Here is a 16507-nt window from a genome sequence, read left to right as displayed (position 1 = left end):
GTTTTTTGATGAATTTTAGTTGAAAATTGATTTTATTTGATATTAGAATGGCTACTCCAGCTTGCTTCTTCTGACCATTTGCTTGGAAAGTTGTTTTCCAGCCTTTCACTCTGAGGTAGTGTCTGTCTTTGTCTCTGAGGTGTGTTTCCTGTAGGCAGCAGAATGCAGGGTTCTCATTGCATATCCAGTTTGTTAATCTATGTCTTTTTATTGGGGAGTTGAGGCCATTGATGTTGAGAGATATTAAGGAATAGTGATTAAAATATGGAAAGCTTCACGAATTTGCGTGTCATCCTTGCGCAGGGGCCACGCTAATCTTCTCTGTATCGTTCCAATTTTAGTATATGTGCTGCCGAAGCGAGCACGCATACCAGTTTTTAACATAGTCCAAGCCCTAGCACACAGGGACCAGTACTCAAGGTCCATGAATAACTATGTGATCTCCATACAGGTACGACAAAAATTGGTCAGGAGAGGCAAATACAAACATGGCAAGGAGCTAAAACTTAATATGGTTGGGAAAAGTTTAAATGGTAAAACATTTCAGACAGGAGAAATATTTTCAAATCCCTGTGTTTTTATGGTGACAATGGTTAAAAATAATGAACAAAATTTTAAATAGCTGATTTATAATATTCTTACTATAGAAAAAAAAGTACATATATGTAAAAGAATGCCATACTCTGTAGGTTAATGACAATGTGCAGGTGAAGGCTGGCACCAGTTAGGGCAAGGCCATTGTTGGACAGTAAAAAATAAGGCAGGAGAGAAGGAGAAGTAAGGAGAATCAAGATGGAGATGGAGAAAGATAACCCAGATCTGGGTGGTCTTGAATTGCCACAGTAGCTGGGATGGATTTCTGTAGGCAAATTTATTTTATTTGGTGGGCGGTTTATATCCTTATCAATTGGTTATAAATTTATTGTGTGGATGTAATGTGGATTGAGAATTTAAGACATAAATCTGATTGTTGGGTTACCATTTGTTGAGTCTTGATTTTAACACGTTGTTGGGAGTTTATACCATAACTATCACAGGGGAGTATCAACACCCTACTCTCATTAATATACAGGTCATTGTAACAGAAACTAAACAGAGACGCAGTGAAAATAACAGAGGTTAGGAACCAAATGGACTTAGATAGCTACAGAACATTCCACCCTAAAACAAATGATGTACCTTCTTCTCAGCACTTCATGGTACCTTCTCCAAAATTGACCTTATAATCGATCACAAAACAAGCTTAAACAGATTCAAGAAGATTGAAATAATCTCATGCATCCAATCAGATCACTATGGATTAAGGCTAGACATCAATAACAACAACAAAAAATAATAGAAAACCCACATACACATGGAACTGAACAACCCTCTAACACAGAAACTTGATCAGGAAGAAATAAAGAAATTAAAGATTTCCTGGAATTCAATAAAAATGATGTCACAGCAAAACTTATGGGACATAAGGGAAGTAATGCTGAAAGGAAAACTCATAGCACTGAGTGCCTCATAAAGAAATTGAAGACGTTCTACACAAGCAATTTAACAGCACACCTGAAAGCCCTAGAGTAAATGGAAGCAAACACACCCTGGAGGAGTAGGCAGCAGGAGGTAGTCAAACTCAGGGCCGAAATTTACCAAACAAAAGCAAGGAGAACTATATAAAAAATCAACAAAGCTAAAAGCTAGTTCTTTGAGAAAATCGACAGATAGATAAACCCCTAGCCAAACTAACAAAGGGCATAGAGATAGTGTCCAAATTAACAAAATCAGAAAAGAAAAGGGAGTTATAACAACAGAAACTGAGGAAACTAAAAAAAAAATCAAGAGATTCTAATAAAAAAGCCTATACTCAACAAAACTGGAAAATCTAGATGAAATAGATGATTTTCTAGATAGATACCACGTACCAAAGTTAAATCAAGAGTAGGTAAACTATCTAAACAGGCCCATATCCCCTAAGGAAATAGAAGAAGTTATTAAAAAACTCCCAACCAAAATAGCCCAGGGCCAGATGGCTTAAATGAGGAATTCTACCAGACCTTCAAAGAAGAGCTTATACCAACACTCCTCAAACTATTATTCCATAAAACAGAAAAATAAAGAACACTACCAAATTCATTCTATGAAGCCACAATTACTCTAATACCTAAACCACATAAAGACCCAAGAAAGAAAGAGAACTTCAGATCAATTTCTCTTATGACTATCAGTGCAAAAATACTCAGTAAAACTGAATCCAAGAACACATCAAAACCATCATTCACCATGATCAACTAGGTTTCACCCAGAAATGCAAGGTTGGTTCAATATATAAAAATGTGTTAACATAATCCATTATATAAACAATATCAAAAATATTCATGTGATCATTTTATTAGAGTCTGAAAAAGCATTTGAAAAAAATACAACACCCCTTCTTGTTAAAAGTACTGGAGAGATCAGCAATTCAAGGCTAATACCCAATAAAAGCAATATACAGCAAACTAACAGCCGATAACAAATTAAATGGACAGATTTTGAAGCAATCCCACTAAAATAAGGGACAAGACAAGGCTATTCACTCCCACATCTATTCAATGTAGTACTAGAATTTCTAGCTAGCACAATAAAACAGCAAAAGAAGAACAAGGGGATAAAAATTGGCAAAGAAGACATAATGGGATCACAATTTGCAGATGATATGAAGATATATCTATCTATCTATATACATAGATAGATAGATAGATAGATAGATAGATAGATATATCCCCAAAAACTCTATAAGAGACCTTCTCCAGTTAATAAACAACTTGGCAAAGTGGCTGGATATAAAATTAACACAAATAAATTAATAGCTTTCCTTTATACAAATGATAAACAGGCTGAGTAAGAATATCGAAATAACATTCATTGCAATAGTCACAAATAATATAAAATATCTTGGGGTAACTCTAACCAAACAAGTAAAAGATCTGTATGACAAGAACTTCAAGTCTCTCAAGAAAGAAATCAAAGAAGACCTCAGAAAATGGAGAGATTTCCCATGCTCATGGATTGGTAGGATTAACATAGGAAAATTGGCCATCCCACCAAAAGCAATTTACAGATTCAATCCAATCCCCATCAAAATTTCAACGCAATTCTTCACAGACATGGAAAGAGGAATTCTCAATTTCATATGGAAAACAAAAATCCCAGGATAGGGAAAACAATTCCTAACAATAAAAGAACTTCTGGGAGAACCACCATCCCTGACCTCAAGCTGTAGTACAGATCAATAATGATAAAACTTGATGGTATTGGTATAGAGACAGACAGGTCAATCGATAAAATAAAATTAAAGACCCAGAAATAACCCACACACTTATGGACACTTGATCTTTGACAAAGAAGCCAAAAATATACAATGGAACAAAGAAAGAATCTTCCATAAATGGTGCTGGTCTAATTGGCAGTCTGTATGTAGAAAAAAACATATATCCACATTTTTCACCTTGCACAAAGTTCAAGTCCAAGTGGATCAAGGACCACCTCATAAAACCAGATATTTTGATTCTAAGAGAAGAGAAAGTGGGAAAGAGCCTGGAACTCATTGGCATGGGGGGAAATTTCCTGAACAGAACTCTAATGGCTCAGACTGTAAGATCAAGAATTTTTAAATGGCACCTCATGAAGCAGAAAAGCTTCCGAAGGCAAAGGACATAGTCAATAGGACAAATTGGCAATCTACTGATTAGGAAAAAAAATCTTGACTAACCCTACATATAGTAGAGTAGGAATGTCCAAAATATATAAAGCATTCAACAAGTTGCCCTCCAAAACATTCAAACAACCCAATCAAAAATTGGGGTATAAAGTTAAATAGAGAATTACAACAGAGGAATCTGGAATGGCCAAGAAGCACTAAAGAAATTTTCAACGTCCTTAATGATCAGGGAAATGCAAATCAAAAAGACCCTGAGATTCTACCAATGAGAAGGGCTAGGATCAAAACCTCAGGTGGCAGCTCATGTTTGTGAGATGTGGAGAAAGAGGAATATTCCTCCAATGTTGGTAAGATTGCAAATTGGTACGACCACTCTGGAAATCAATCTGGATGTTCCTCAAAAAAAATTGGCAATATATCTACTCAAAGACCCAGCTCTACCACTCTTGGGAATATTGCTAAAAGATGGCCCACCATACCACAGGGGCTTATGTTCCATTATATTCTGAGCAGCCTTATCTGTGATAGCCAGAAGCTTAGAAACAACCCAGATAGTCCACAACAGAAGAATGGATATAGAAAATGTGGTTTGTCTACACAAAGGAATAGTATTCAGCTATTAGGAAAAATGACATCATGATATTTGCAGGCAAATGGATAGAACTAGAAAATATCACGCTGAGTGAGTAATTCAGACCCCAGAGGACATGCATGGCATGTACTCACTAATAAGCGAATATTAGCCAGAATTGTATAAAATACCTAGTATATAATCCACAGAACTGAATAAGGTTAACAAGCAGAAGGGCCCAAGTAAGGATGCTTCAATCCCATTTGGAAGGGAGAAAACAAACAATCACAGGAAGCAAAAGGCAGGGGGCATTTGTGTGGGAGAGAGGAGGTGGAATGGAAAAGGAGAACATGATTAGGCATGGAGGAGAGGAACAGGAGAAAAGTCCTGAGGACCAGCAGAATGAATGGAAATATGCAACTTTGAAGGATTGGAGGTTGGAGGTAATTGGACCCTCTAGTAAATACCAGAGACCTTGGAGTTGAAGACTTTCTGGACTGAAATGGAAGGACCTTAGATGAAGTACCCAACAGTGGGGAAAGGGAACATAGTCAAAGATTCCACAGTCAAAAATTCTGATCCAGAATTGTTCCTGTCTAACAGAACTGCATGGACATAAATGGAGAAGAGACTGGGGGACATCCAGTGACAGGCCCAACTTGGGATCCATCTTATGGGGAAGCTCCAAGGCCTGACACTATTACCATTACTATTTGTGCTTACAAATAGGAGCCTAGCATGGCTGGCCTATGAGAGGCCCAACAAGCAGATGACTGAGACAGATGCAGATAATTACTCTCAACCATTGGACTGAATTCAGGGAACTCTGTGGTGGAATTAGGGAAAGGCTGAAAGAAGGTGAGATAGAGGGTGACCCCATGGGAAGACCAGCAGCCTCAACCTACCCAGACCCCTGAGATTTCTTAGACAGGGAGCCACCAACCAGGGAGCACACATGAATTGGTCCAAGGCCTGGGACACATATGCAGCAGACTAACTGATCTGGCCTTAGTAGCAGAAGATGAGCCTGACTGTTGAAAGACTTGAGGCCTTGGGGAGTGGGGAGGCCTGTCAGGTATGGGAAGACATCCTCTTGGGGATAAGGGTAGGAGGAATAGATTGAGAAACTGTGGGAAGGAAAACCGGGAGGGGCAAGTAAAAAATAAAAGTAATAAAAAAAAGAAAAATATAAAAAGTTTAAAAGTTAGAAACCTCTTAACAAATTTGTGAATTTCATTCACAAGCTGTGAAAACAGTTTACAGATACAATATAAGTTCTCTACCTCCTCTTCTAGCCAAGGACCTCTGTACAGATATCTGTAGTCGGAAAACATAGGTTTACCAGTTGTCGAAGCAAAGGTAAGTGCCCTGGGGCACTGAAGAATTTAAACAGAAAGGTGTTCAAAGTGGATTTTGGTTAGGTTACTCAAAGGAAGGTAAAGAGAAGGATTTTTTTCTTTTTTTTTTAAGAGAAGGATTTTTAATTGGACTAGATACCATGGAGAAACAGACACAAGTCTGTGACTAGGTACTTACAAATCTTAAGCAACAAAGACAGGCTAGAATAAAGTAATGGGTCAGACTTCACCTCTCCAAGGTCAAGATAGAAATATATTTCAAAATTTCACCGTTCTTTTGGCTGATAAAAATGTTCTTATTCAATTTAACTTTAGATTATACCTATAAGAGTGTGTGTGTGTGTATTGAATATGTATGTATGTGTAGTTTGTTTATTATTAATTTTCACATGTGGACACTATTTGTATTGAATCAGAGAACATGAAAGATGCCCTCTGCATGTCTAGTCAGTTTAAAAGTATCAACTAGTTTTCTGCCCAGAATTGTTTTTCCTTTTCTTATTTTGCAATTATTTGCTAACAGAGCTAGATCAAGCAATGTACTCTTCATGTGTACTGTGAGATCAGAAACAAAAGCAATCAGGTTCTGATTATTTTTTAAAAGCAAACTAGCCACTTCAAACTGAATAATTGCTTAAAGATTCAGAAGCATCTTAAAGGTCTTCAAAGTCATGATTTTAAAATACATTAAAGTACTTTTCATTTACTCTCCTAACGAAGCTGTACAAAATCGTAAAACAAATAGATGCTAAGACTACATTACTGAACACACAGCACATTTCTGTTGCAATACAAGGAAGAGTAAAGCTGGCATGGGCTGGAAGCGTCCTCCCTGCTGGCTAGTCTGCACAGTGGTGAAAGGTGTGATGCAGGCTGCTGAGGGAGCAAAGTCATTAACAGACTTCCCCAGCTGTGAACCCTATGAGCTACAAGACCAACCTGTCAGGCAAGATACCCCAGTGCTACAATAAGGCAGGGCTACCACAGGAGTAACCAAACACCTTGTGACAGGATTTTAGGTTTGCTCCACAGGAAGAATTCATGCTTGCTATGCAATGCCCATGATACAGAGGGAAGATGGGAGTCAGACTTCATCAGTGAAGCTGTTATTGCTTTGCTTTAAGGGTATGATGTACAATTGCCTTCTAAAATATTTATGCCCGTAGATTAGTGGTACTTCCAACCTTGGTCAGAGAAACTTCTATTTGCAGTAGGCAATATTTAATGCTGAGGGAGAATTAGTCACTTCTTAGTGGTATCCTCCTCCTTCCTCAAGCAAGTCATCCATAGCTCCCTTCCAAGACTCGGAGATCATTTCACAGAAGGGAGAAGGAACAGAGGAGCCGGAGGACAGAAAGTCGTGCTGTGAAAAGTTGCCTTAAGCTACTGTTCCAATAATTTCATAGCAGTAGTGGCTATTTCAACAAGACCTGTAAAAGACTGGCCCATCAACATTTTATTCGGCATATGAGAGGAGCCCATTAGTCCCCATTCCTCCATGAGTTAATTAGTTAATGGTTGCTGTGGAATGGGCAGTAGTGTTCCTCACTGTTATAGCTGATAAAAAATTGCTCTTGTTCAATGAGTGTGAGTGATCCCTCAATCTGGTACTCAAGCAAGCAACCATGATCAAAAGATTTGCCGAGAAACAATGACACCAGCCCCTTCTGCCTGGTCCTTTCTCTTTCGACAGACTTGTAGCTTGTCTGCTTCCTGGAAGAGGTTATATCCTGAGGCATACCAAAAGATCCACTGCACTCAGAGCATTTGGTAAACCCTCCCGAAGTTCCACAGCCACCACTGGAAGCCCAGTGGACTGGGGAAGCCATCACACCCCAAACCCCCCACCTGCTTAATACCACTCCTTTTCTACCCAGTCTGTTCTAGTGGGACAGGCTGCTAGCTATCCTGCTCCCCAAAAGACAACATATCCTGAGGCATACAGAAGAATATGAAAGACAGAAAAGCCTGGTCAGAGGTAATACAGATTCTAAAGGAACAGAAATGCCAGCCTAGGGTACTATACCAAGCAAAACTCTCAATCAACATAGACGGAGAAACCAAATTATTCCACTACAAAGCCAAATTCAAACATTGTCTATCTTCCAATCCAGCCCGACAGAGGATCCAAGAAGAAAAATTCCAACACAAGAAAAACTTTACAAACTAAATAAAGACAAGATATTAAGCATCTCGCAACAAAACCAAAAGGAGAGAATCACAAGCACATAAAGCTACCTATAAAAAAATATAGCAGCAAACAAAAGTCACCTGCACTTAATATCTCTGAATATTAATGGACTCAACTCACCTATAAAAAGGCATAAGCCAACAGACTGGATATGCAAACAAGATCCAGCATTTTGCTGCATACAAGAAACACACCTCAGTAACAAAGACCCACACTATCTCAGAGTAAAATGATAGAAAAGCGTCTTCCAAGTTAATGGTCCCAAGAAACAAGCTGGAGTTGCCATCCTAATATCCAATAAAATAAACTTTCAGCCAAAAGTTATCAAGCATGATGAGAAATGATACTTCACATTCTTCAAAGGGAAAATCCAGCAAAAGTCTTATTCTGAACATCTATGTCCCAAAATCAAGGGCAACCATGTTCATAAAACAAACTTTACTAAAGCTCAAAACACACACTGAATCCCACACAATAGTGGGAGACTTCAACACCCCACTCTCACTAATAGACAGGTCATTGAAACAGAAACTAAATAGACACAGTGAAACTAATAGAGGGTCTGAACCAAATAGATTTAACAGATATCTACAGAACATTTCACCCTGAAACAAAGAATATACCTTCTTCTCAGCATTTCATGATACATTCTCCAAAACCAACCATATAATCACAAAACAACCCTCAACCAATACAAGAAGGCTGAAATAATCCCATGCACCTTATCAGACAACCATGGCCTAAAGCTGGTCTTCAGTAACAGCAAAAGCAACAGAAAACCCACATACATGTGGAAACTGAACTACTCTCTATTCAATGATAATTTGGTCAGGGAAGAAATAAAGAAAGAAATTAAAAAATTTCTGGAATTTAATGAAAATATTGACCCATCATACCCAAATTTTTGGGACACAATGAACGCAGTGGTAAGAGGTAAACAGGCCTATATCCCAAAAGTATATAGAAGAAGTCATTAAAAAAAATCCCAACCAAGGCAAGATAAATTTAGTTCAGAATTCTACCAGACCTTCAAAGAAAACCTGATACCAATATTCCTCAAACTATTGTATAAAATAGAAACAGAAGGAACATTACCTAATTGATTCTATAGAGCCACAATTACCCTGACACCTAAACCATACAAAGACCAAACCAAAAAAGAGAACTTCAGGCCAATCTCGGTTATGAATATCAATGCAAAAATTCTCAATAAAATTCTTGCAAAGCAAATCCAAGAATATATCAAAACCATCATTCACCGTGATGAACTCAGATTCATTTCAGGAATGTAAGTTTAGTTCAACAAACAAAAATCCATTAACGTAATCCACCCTATAAACAAACTCAAGAAAAAAAATTACATGATTATCTTTTTAGATACAGAAAAAGCATTTGACAAAATGCAACACCCCTTCATGTTAAAAGTATTGGAGAGATTAGGAATTCGAGGCCCATACCAAGACATAATAAAAGCAATTTACTACAAGCCAACAGCCAATATCAAATTAAATGGAGAGATACTTGAAGCAATTCCACTAAAATCTGGGAAAAGACAAGGATGCCCACTCTCCCCATATCTATTAAATATAGTACTCAAAGTGCTAGCTAGAACAATAAGAAAACAAAAAGATATCAAGAGGATAAAAATTGGCAAAGAAGAAATAAAGGCATCACTATTTGCAGATGATATGATGGTATACATAAGTGACCTTGAAAATTCTACCAGAGAACCCCAGCTGATAAACAACTTCAGCAAAGTGGCTGGATATAAAATTCACTCAAATATATCAGTAGCCTTCCTTTATTCAAATGATAAACAAGCTAAGAATGAAATTAGGGAGACTACTCACTTCACAATAGCCACAAATAATATAAACTATCTTGGGGTAACTCTAACCAAACAAGTGAAATATCTGTATGACAGTAACTTCAAGTCTCTCAAGAAAGAAATGGAAGAAGGTCTCAGAATGGAGAGATCTCCCATGCTCAGGGATTGGCAAAATTAGCATAGTAAAAATGGCCATCCTACCAAAGGCAATCTACAGATTCGATGTAATTCCCATCAAAATCCCAACACAATTCTTCAAAGACATGGAAAGAGCAATTCTCAAATTCATTTGGAAAGGCAAAAAACCGAGAACAGCAAAAACAATTCTTATCAATAAAAGAATAGCTGAGAGAATCCCTATCCCTGACCTTAAGCTCTATTACAGAGCAATATGATAAAAACTGCATTGTATTGATACAGAGACAGATAGGTTGATCGATGGAATAGAATGGAAGACCCAGAAATAACGTCACATATTATGCACACTTGATCTTTGTCCAAGAAACCAAAAATAGCACAATGGAAAAAAGAAAGCATCTTTAATAAATGGTACTGGTCTAACTGATTGTCTGTATGTAAAAATATGAAAATAGACCCATATTCATCACCTTGCAGAAAGCTCAAGTCCAGTTGGTCAAGGACCTCAACATAAAACCAGATACACTGAATCTAATAGGTGAGAAAGTGGAAAGGAGCATTGAACTTATTGGCACAGGGAGAAATTGGCTAAACAGAACACCAATGGCTGACACTCTGAGATCAAGAATTGATAAACGGTACTTCATGAAACTGGAAAACTTCTGTAAGGCAAAGGACATAGTCAGTAAGACAAATTGGCAACCTACAGACTGGGAGGAAATGTCTTCACTAAGCCCACAACAGAGAGATGGGCCAATATCCAAAATATATAAAGAACTCAAGAAGCTAACCACCAAATACCAAAGAACCTAATCAATAATGGGGTATAGAACTAAACTGAGAATTCACAACAGGAGTATCTCGAATGACTGAGAAGCACCTAAAGAATTGTTCAAAGTACTTAGTGCACAGAAAAATGCAAATCAAAACAACACTGAGATTCCACCTGACACCAATCAGAATGGCTAAATCCAAACCTCAGGTGACAACACATTTTGGCAAGAATGTAGAGAAAGAGGTACACTCCTCCATTGCTCGTGGATATTGTAAACTGGTACAACCACTCTGGAAATCAATTGGAGGTTTCTCAGAGAATTGGAAATAGATATACCTGAAGATCCAGCAATACCTCTCTTGGGAATATACCCAAAAGATGCCCCACCATGTCACACGGCCATGTGTTCCACTATGTTTATAGTGGCCTTATTTGTGATAGCCAGAAGCTGGAAACAACCCAGATGTCCTATGACAGAAGAATAGATACAGAAAATGAGGTTCATTTACATAATGGAATACTACTCAGCTATTAAGAATGAGGACACCCGAATTTTGCAGGCAAATGGATGGAACGAGAACATATTACCCTGAGTAAGGTAACTCAGACCCAAAATACATGCATGATATGTACTCACTAATAAGTGAATATTAGCCCCCCCCACACACGAAAAGGACAGAATACCCAAGCTACAGTCCACAGAACTCAAAATGTTCAACAACTGAAGGGCCCAAGTAAGGAAGTCTCAGTCCCCTTGGGAAGGAAAAGAAAGCAACCACAAGAGGGGAGGGAGGGTTATGGGAAGGAAATGGGAGAGAGGGGAACATGATCAGGTGTTCTTCACCCAAAGTGCTCAGGAACTGAAGCCCTGAGTGGCAGAAGAAAGAATGGAAACAGGTGACCTCAGGAGGTAGAGGTCTGGAGGATCCTTCAGAATGTATCAGAGACCTGGGAAGTGAGAAACTCTCAGGAATCAAAGGGGAGACCTTAGATGAAGTGCCCTAAAGTGGGGAGAGGGAACTTGTAGAGTCCACTTTCAGCAGAAAGACAGGTCATCAAGTGAGGGATGGGGTTGCTATCCCACAGTAAAACTCTGAGCCATAATTGTTCCTGTCTGAAAGAGCTGCAGGGATGGAAATGGAGAAGAGCCTAAGGAAAAGAAGGTCCAGTGACAGGACCAAAAAGGGGTCCAGCTCAAGGGAAGGCCCCAAGATGTGATACCATTACTGAGGCTATGGGCATTCACAATAAGGGACCTATCATGACTGCCCTCTGAAAGATCCAACAAGCAGCTGTAACTGTCAGATGCAGATATTTACACCCAACCAATGAACAGAAGCTAGTGACCCATCTGGTTGAATTAGGGAAAAGCTGGAGGAAGCTGAGGAGGAGGGCAAACTGTAAGGACTAGCAGTCTCAATCAACCTGAACCCCTGAGATCTCTCAGACACCGGATCACCAACCAGACAGTATACACCAGCTGAGATGAGGCCCCCAACACATATACAGCAGAGGACTCCAGGGTCTGTGTTCAGTCAGAGAAGATGCACCTGACCCTCAAGAGCCTGGAGGACCCCGTGGAGTTTAAGGTCTTGTGGGAATGGGTGGGGTAGTGATATCCCTGTGGTGACAGAGGGGCGGGGAGGAGGATGGGATATGGAACAATTAGAAGGTAGACCAGGAGGAGAAAAAAAATCTGGAGTAATAAAAATAAATAAATGAAAGGAAGAAAGAAAAGAAAAGAAAGAGAAAAGAAAGGGAAGAGAAAAGAAAGGAAAGAGAAGAGAAAAGAAAGAAGGAAGGAAGGAGGAAGGAAGGAAGGAACCAATGAAACAAATGGCAAGAAACTAGGAAAGAATTCTCTGGGAAGAGGAGCTAGTTGAGAATGAAAAATAGGAGAATACGATCACCTTATATTATGAAAGTGTGAAAAATAATTATTAGTGTGGGAGATGACACACATAAAGAAAGCCCACAAAAATGACCATAGTTTCAAAAGGATGGTTTTTAAATAGGAAGGAAAATTACAATTTGTATTCAACAAAAGAGATGCAAGGGAGAAAATCTGGGCAAGGCACATTGTTATGGCCTTCAAATGAGAAAGTTCCAATGTGCCTTCTCTTACACCCACCCTTGCTTACTACTGAAATATGGCTGATCCTTCCATTGAAGGATCAGTTTCTGACGTCTCAGGTTCTCTGACCACTGTTCCTAACCCCAGGCTCAATCTCATGTATAAACAAATGGCCAAGTCTTTTAGATACTTTTTCTGTAACAGCATCATTCTGAACATCTATCTAAATACTTCTCTAGTCTTCACCAACATGATGAAGTATATTCTAACATTTACTGTTCACAGTCATTTAAAAAGTTCTTTTCAGTGCTTGAGAGATGCCTCAGAAGTTAAGCACTTGCTCCTCTTAAAGTAGACTTGGTTGTATATGTATCTTATATGCGTGTATGGTGTGTGTGTATGTACTTCTTGAGGTTAAAGGAAAGCAGTGGATGCCCTAGGAGGTAGAGATACAGGTGTTGTGACCCACCTGACATGGATTCTGGGAACAAAACTTGGTCCTCTGGAAAGGCATTGAGTGCTCTGAGCCACTGAGACATCTCTCCAGCCTAAAGCCACCAGGTTTTTTTAAAGACCCACTTTGTGTATCTAACATATAGTCTTTGTATGGTGTGGCAATATAAATATAATTTTAATTATATATTGGAACAACACTGAAAGAGGAAATCCAAAGATGTCTGCAAAATTAAATGTTCCTTAATGATTTTAATTTGGACTGAAGTTCTCATGCCTCAGTTGTAAGTCATTTATACAAACAGAATTTATAGCATGTTACGCTTACAAAAGTAAGGCAATAAGGTTGAGCTTCTGACATTTGAAACTTGACCATGCAGCACGACAGGAAGACGTTCCAGCATATCTCTCCTTCCAAATAACTAAAAAATGTAATAATCTTTCATGGTGTTTCAAGTTGCCTGACAGAGGCTTAGCGTATTTAAGGAGAATTGCTTTTACTGTAGATATCGCAAATAGAGTGGCTGCTAGCAGACAGAACTCAAGCTTGATTTTAAGGATAAAACCCAAGATAAAAATCATTTCAACAAAATTATATCTTGTGATTTCACGGAACAAAATTTATCGATTTTCTCTTTCATGGCTTTTTGTCATCCAATATTAAATTTAATTCTCCCATACTTTTCTACTACTTTATGACTTCATGCCTCCTTTTTTGAAAACATTTAAACCCTTTATGTAACTGAAGTGTGGTTTGGGATTCAGAATGCAGAGGAAAAGGATTTTTAAAGTGAAAAATGAGAGATAGAAAAGGGGTGATGGTTCCAAGACCTTCATTGAATGGGATAGGTGTGTGTGCACACACACAGAACAATTACATTCCCATGTTTGCTGTACAGACCTATGCTAGGATAGCTGATGAATGTTCTGAAAAAAAAATGCATGAACTGAATAGTGTCTTTAGAAATAAGAACATTAATACAGAAAAGGAAAACATTACTTTAAATCTATTACTCATGTCCTAGTACTATATGAATGCATTAAATAAACATTTGCTTTACTTAAAACCAATAACTCAAGGAGAAAGGAAGAGAAAGGAAGAAAGAAAGAGAGAAAGAAAGAGAGAAAGAAAGAAAGAAGAAAGAAAGAGAGAAAGAAAGAAAGAAGAGAGAAAGAGAAAGAAAGAAAGATTCTACACTAGAGACTCATTCAGTGACAAAGAATTGGAGGAAAAGAAAAGCTCTCATCCCAGAACATAGGCCAAGCAAGGCTGAAACACCAGTGAGGAATGACAATCTAGATTAAATGATAGAGAGCTTACAATTTTTTAATGTCATGGTTTCAGAGGAATAGAAGTTTGGACACTTCCTTCTCTGGAAATTTCTAGAAGAAATGTCACACTTAAGTATAGGAAAAGAAATAAGAAATGAAATTCTGTTACTATATCCAGGATCTATATGAAATTACCAGACAGGTGTCAACATGAATCTTAGAAAGGTTAGCAGTAAAACCAGAGAATGAAGAAAACCCCCATAGTGCCCTGACTTCCTCCTTTCTTATATTTAATTAGCCACACCTATTTAAATACCCCTTAAACCACTTCTCTTAAGATACAACACGGAACATTCATCTCTCTCTTCAGCTAATCGCAGGCCCTTAGCTTGTTGCATGCTTATTTGTGAAATTCTCCTAATTCCATCCTTTGTTACCAAAGTTTCAAAATGACCTAATAAAATTGCGAAGCTTCTGTAAGGCAGAGGACACTGTCACTAGGACAAAATGGCAACCGACAGATTGGGAAATGATCTCTCCTAATCCTACATCCGATCGAGGGCTAATATCCAATAAATACAAAGAATTCAAGAAGTTAGACTCCAGAGAGTCAAATAATCCTATTAAAAAATGAAGTACAGAGTTAAACAAAGAAATCTTAACTGAGGGGTATTGAATGGTTGAGAAGCAACAAAAGAAATGTTCGACATCCTTAGCCATAAGGGAAATGCAAATCAAAACAACCCTGAGATTCCACCTCACACCTGTCAGAATGGCTAAGATCAAAAACTCAGGTGACAGCATATGCTGGCAAGGATGTGGAGAAAGAGGAACACTCCTCCATTGTTGGTGGGATTGCAGACTGGTACAACCATTCTGGAAATCAGTCTGGAGGTTCCTCAGAAAATTGGACATAGCACTACCTGAGGACCCAGCTATACCTCTCCTGGGCATATACCCAAAAGATGCTCCAAAATATAACAAAGACACACACTCCACTATGTTCATCGCAGCCTTATTTATAATAGCCAGAAGCTGGAAAGATACCAAATGCCCTTCAACAGAGGAATGGAGGCAGAAAATAATTACACAATGGTGTACTACTTAGCTATTAAAAACAATGACTTCATGAAATTCTTAGGCAAATGGATGGAATTTGAAAATATCATCCTGAGTGAGGTAACTCGATCACAAAACAACACACATGGTATGTACTCACTGATAAGAGGAATTTAGCCCCAAAACTCGGAATGCCCAAGATACAATTAACAAACCACATGAAGATCAAGAAGAAGAGAGACCAAAGTGTTCATGCTTCAGTACTTCTTACAAGGGGGAACAAAATACGCACAGGAGGAAATACAGAGACAAAATGTGGAACAGAGTCTATAGGAAAGGCCTTCCAGAGACTGCCATACATGGGGATCCATCCCACATGCATTCAATCAAACCCAGTCACTATTGGGAATACCAAGAGGTGTATGCTGACAGGAACCTGATACAGCTGTCTCCTGAGAGGCTCTGCCAGAACCTGACAAATACAGAGGTGGATGCTCACAGCCAAGCATTGAACTGAAAACAGGTCTCCATTGGAGGAGTTAGAGAAAGGACTGAGGTAGCTGGGGAAGGAAGAGTTGCAACCCCATAGAACAAATAACAGTATCAACCAACCAGACCCCTCCAGAGTTCCCAGGGACTAAACCACCAACCAAAGCGAACACATGGAGGGACCCATGGCTCCAGCTGCATATGTAGCAGAGGATGGCCTTGTTGAGCATCAATGGAAGGAGAGGCCCTTGGTCCTGTGAAGGTTCAATGTCCCAGTGTAGAGGAATGCCATGGCCAGGAGGGAATAGGGATGGGTGGATGGATGTGGGAGGATCCTCATGGAGGCAGAGGGTGGGAGAATGGGATAGGAGTGTTTCTGAAGGGGAAACAGAGAAGGCGGATAATATTTGAAATGCAGATAAAGAAAATATCCAATCAAAATTTAAAAAAAGAAGAAGAAAACTAGATCACCTTCATACTGTAAAGTCCTTAAAAGTCTCATTGTCCTACTGTCTTAGTAAAGGGGAGGAGGAAGGGAGGAAGGGAGAGACGAAAGATAGGGAATCTATCTCATCACGCTTAGCGTGAACAACTTCGGTAACATGGCTCTG

General features: G+C 38.8%; 1 protein-coding gene and 1 non-coding gene across 2 annotated transcripts in view; both read right to left on the bottom strand.

The window, feature by feature from the left end:
* Positions 1-16507, bottom strand: part of Malrd1 (MAM and LDL receptor class A domain containing 1) — a 712187-nt gene that overhangs the window by 303287 nt on the left and 392393 nt on the right. The window lies entirely within an intron of this gene.
* Positions 259-365, bottom strand: LOC120098039 (U6 spliceosomal RNA). Its single transcript, XR_005495969.1, has one exon. It is a non-coding gene; the product is annotated as a U6 spliceosomal RNA (small nuclear RNA).

Source organism: Rattus norvegicus, chromosome 17, assembly GCF_036323735.1.
Source record: "Rattus norvegicus strain BN/NHsdMcwi chromosome 17, GRCr8, whole genome shotgun sequence".
Taxonomy (NCBI): domain Eukaryota; kingdom Metazoa; phylum Chordata; class Mammalia; order Rodentia; family Muridae; genus Rattus; species Rattus norvegicus.
Note: the sequence above shows the minus strand (reverse complement) of the source record. Positions and strands in the feature narration are given on the sequence as shown.